Here is a 4783-nt window from a genome sequence, read left to right as displayed (position 1 = left end):
CCCCCCCCCCCCCCCCCCCCCCCCCCCCCCCCCCCCCCCAGCTAACACTGCTGCAATGCTCTCCGTACTGCTTTCCAGGGACAATACCCAGACCAGAGCCAATTCCTTTTCAAGGCCGATTTGAAGAATGGCCTTTTCTGGGTAATAAATAGTACACCAGTCTAGGCCAGCCCGGGAACAAATTAGTCAAAAAACAGACCCAGAGTGGTGTCCTGGGTTCAGAAGGCCAGTGTTAGAGATCTCCCTGAAGGTAGTCTGAGGTAAAGCTCGCTGCAATGGCAGGTCGACCCATTAGGAAAAAGAAAACCTCGGGTATGGCAAATGAATAGTCGATACTAAACCGGTTTCAGCCTCAGGAGAAAGCACAGCCGCTCCTCGACGTCGCGGGGCATCTCTGGAGGCATCTACCACACCACAAAGCCTACAGACGAACTGTGGGAGGGAGAGTTTATTTGCTCTAGAGTTTTGCTCCCTGGGGGCTCATGTGCACCACAGGAGGCATAGACTGCACTCCTCCAGTGCCTGTTAACCTCCTGGCGCCCACCGCGGAGGCAGAGCGCATTCTGCACTGCCTTGCCCTTCTCTGAGAAGGATGGAGAGCGTCAAGGGGGTGCAGCGGTCCTTCCGGTCTCTGCCTCATTGAGGTCTCAGAGAGACTGAAGTAGCGGCTACAAAACACTCTCAGAAGAGATACCAGCTGAGAAAACGTGGGACCTCAAGGTTTTTCGCTTGCGTTTTTCTCTGTTGTCCTATTCATGCCCTCTGCTTGAGGAACCAAGAGATTCTTCAGCGCTGACCCTGAGGAAGCCTGAGTTTAGTCTCCAGGAACGGGGCAGGAAAGCAGCATTGGAAAGAATAGGGAAAGAAATTAAGTTCGTGGGCAGGAAGACTCCACCTTTCCTTTGGGGACAGAAAAAGAGTAGGTCAGCTGGGGACACTTAGCTCAGTGGAGCGTGACCTTCCCTTACCACGCAGCCTTAGCCCTCCAGTCAACTTCCTGAAAAGCAGGCAGCTTGGGCGGGTGGGCAGACACCACCCCGGCAAACTCCCTTGAGCTCTGAGGAGACCAGAGGCACCTCAATGTGGCAGGTGAACCAGTCAGTCTCTGGGCTTGTCCAGGCTCTGCACCCCCAGCAGCTGGATTACAGTTCCCATGATCACAACTGGCTCTATACATGAGCTCTGGCTGGGGATCCCAGCCTAGGTCCTTTCGCTCTCGTGGGCCATCTCCCCAGACCTAACATGGCAAAATTCTTGCCCTAGGCTGGACTGCCAAAACAATGGCAGGCGAGCAAGGGAAGAAAGCAGAGGATGAAAGGGGGCAGGCAGGGACTCAGGAAGATGACTCTGCTTGGTACTTTCCCTAAGGTCTAGTGATGATGTCAAGGACAAGATGACACATTAGTGTTTGCGTCTTGCTTGTGCAGAGAAATTTGCTCTGGGCATTGTCAGTCTGCCGCCTCAGATACTCTCTTGGCTTTTGATACTTCTTATTAGGACTTAAAAACAAAGAGGAGGGTCTCAAACTCTGCAAAACTACCCTGGGCTTTGCTTTTTGCTTTTTTTTTTTTCCTTTTCATGGAATTTTTTTGTGTATGTTTTGTGTGGAGTGCACATATGCATGTTCACTCGTGTACAGGTGCACAAGAACGTGAGTGCGTGTGTATGCAGTGAGGGTCAGAGGTTGATGCTGCATGCCTTTCTTGATAGCTCTCTATGTATGGACCCAGAGCTCCCCAGTTCAGCCAGTGTGGTGTAGTCAGCTTGCTTGAGAGTGCCCTGCTTCTGCCTCCCGGGCTTTGTGGGTACAGGTCAGCCCCTGTCCCCACCCAGCTTTTATGTTCCATGCTAGAGATCTGGCCCCACGTCCTCAGGCTTCCAAGGCCAGCTCTTTACCCACTGACTCACCCACCTCTCCAGTCACCTCCCCTTTTTTTGGAGAATGGTCCCAATGCAGCCTGGACAGGCCTCTAACTTGCTCCGTAGCCAAAAGACGCCTTGAGTTCCTCCTGCCTTTTCTTTTTATTTTTTGGGGGGTCGCAGACTGTTCCGTGACATCTGCTTTTATGCAGGACTGGGGATGGAGTCCAGAGCTCTCCACACACGCTACAGGGCCACTGTGCCAACTCGGTTGCAGGCTGGGCCCTTTCCTAGTCTCGGCTATGACTCAGGATTTTACTCTTCCACTTCCCGATGCTGGAAAGCTAAGATAATATATTCTAGCATATCATTTACAGGGCGCCCTCAGATGACCCTGACATTTCTTTTTCTGCTCTCTATTTAAGCAGTTCATGAAGTTTCTTCCTCTGCCCCATGCCCTCCAGTGACACCGCATTTCAGGCCTCTGTCCCCACCCAGAATTCCTTTCCCAGATGTCTTCTCTTGTCTGTTTCCGGGGTTCCCCTGCGTGAAGATCCTGTCTAGCTTCCCTGCTGGAATCTTTCCTCTGGGCAGGTGTCTTGGGGATCCCAGCTTCCTTGGGATTCTAGTATGAACCTGCTTTGGGGCTAGTGCTTACGACACATTATAGCTATTTGACTAAGCAATTGTTTGACTAAGCAACTGTCTTTTTTGCTAGCTTTGTTGAGAACATAGGTCACATGATTAGATTTTCATTCTTTCTTTTTCTTTTTTCAGATTTACAAATTTTATGCATATGAGGGTAAAAGTCTGCATATATGCCTGCATATATGTCTGTGTACCACCTGTGTGTCTGGTGCCTGGGGACATCAGAAGGGGGCTTGGTTCTTCTGAAACCAGAGATAATGATGGTTGTGAACCATATGTCATCATAAAACCAGCAAGTGTGTGTGTGTGTGTGTGTGTGTGTGTGTGTGTGTGTGTGTGTCTGTGTGTAAATTCATGCGGAGGCCAGGGGTCAAATACCAGGTTTTTCCATCAGAAACCAGTCACCTTGTTTTTTGAATCCCGGTCTTTTACTGGGACCTGAGCCTGGCTGACTAGGCTAGACGAGCCGGCCCGCGAGCCCTGAGGATCTGCCTGTCTTCACTTTCCCAGTGCCGGCATTGGATGTGAGCCTTTTATGCTTGTCCTGGGGTTTGAACTCCCGCCCTCTTGCTTGCTCTGCAAACACTTTACGGACTGAGCTTATTTTCCCAGCCCTCACATTTCTTAAGAATAAGTGCTGGAGCGCTGAGCTATTTAAATATGTAAGCCACACGCCTGACACTGACCGCTGCAGCCGCTGTTGGGGTGCCTCTCCTTTACAGATGAAGAGGCTGGGTCTCGGAAACCAGGGGCTTTTCTCCAGTCTGTGCATCGTGGAAGCAGCAGAGATGGGATGTAAACAGTCAGAGATGACACGAACACATCATGTCATGTGGATTCCTGGCTTAGAAGGCCAGGCCAGACATTTGGCCGTATCCCTTGCCATCTGTATCTCCAGCAACCCAACATTCTTGAACTTTCGGGGAAGAAGTCCTTTGCCCAGTTCCACTTGGCCCCGCGCTCTAATTGCTTCTGGACACAGCTGGTTTCCACCCGGCTGATTTACATAAGCTGCTACGTTGCCACTTCGTTTTACATTGCTGCTATCAAAACTTCAAGAAGCAGGAAGGCTGCCATGGGCACAAAGTCTTTATTTTGATTGGAAACAGGACTGGTAATAAATGAGGAGGAGGAATTTACAACAGTTAGGACGGAATTGGAGTGCTCCCAGTGCTAGGATACAAAGTATCCTCGTGCTTCTGGGGAAGGGCTATGTGTAGTTACAGTTGCTATCAATGTGATGAAACACCTGACCGAAGCAAGTCGAGGAGGAAAGGATTTATTTGGCTTACACTTTCCTATCGAAGTTCATCACTGAAGGAAGTCAGGATAGGAACTCACACAGGACAGGAACCTGGAGTCAGGAGCTGGTGCAGACGCCATGGAGGGGAGCTGCTTCCTGGCTTGCTGTCCATGGCTTTCTTGTAGAATCCAGGACCACCGGTTCAGGCTAGCCCCACTCACAATGGGTGGGTTCTTCCCCTTCAATCAGTAATTAAGAACACACCCCACAGACTTGCCCACAGCCTGATCTTATGGAGACATCTTTTTAACTAGGACTCCCTCCTCTCAGAAGACTCTAGCTTGTCTCAACTTGACATAAAATTACCCAGTACAGGCTAGGATATGGATAACTTTCCTATAAACAAAGGGTAGAGAGTTAAATGTATCAGCTCGAGGTCACGTCAGAGACCCACATCGTGATCACAGGCTCACAGGAAACAAGCCAGGCTTAGCTTGTGAAGGGAGGACATGGAGAGTCAAGCGAGCCTGCAGACCTGAGCAGACACAGGAAAGTGTTTGGAGCCAAGGAGGAGAGAAAACATGTCTGCGAACCTAGTCTGGAGTTGGAGAAAAGGAGAGAAAACGGGAAGGGAGCCTGAGCTGTGTGGGGAGACGGCTCCGAGGCCATAGCACTCTCTCTCTCTCTCTCTCTCTCTCTCTCTCTCTCTCTCTCTCTCTCTCTCACACACACACACACACACACACACACACGTTTATATTTGTTTTCAACTCCTTCATCTTAGGAAGGTAGTATAAGTGGAAATGTCCAGGACACAGGCAAGGTGGGAGGGAGAAAAGAGGTGCCAGTCACAGGCAGAAACCTGAAAGTCACTGTAGGAAGGTCTCTAAATTAGCAATCTTGCAAACAGGGTCCTGAGGGTGGGGTAAGGACACCGAAGGGGCACTGAAGACTGAGCATAAGCGCTTGGCATGTAGAGGACAGGAAAAGAGGGGGAACTTCGAGAAGACAGGAGAGGCAGGAGAGGTGCAG

The sequence above is a fragment of the Alexandromys fortis genome, unplaced genomic scaffold (assembly GCF_014885135.2).
Source record: "Alexandromys fortis isolate MF-2015 unplaced genomic scaffold, M_Fortis_MF-2015_v1.1 scaffold_87, whole genome shotgun sequence".
Lineage (NCBI taxonomy): Eukaryota > Metazoa > Chordata > Mammalia > Rodentia > Cricetidae > Alexandromys > Alexandromys fortis.
The sequence above is the reverse complement of the archived record's forward strand: the minus strand, read 5'-3'. Positions refer to the sequence as shown.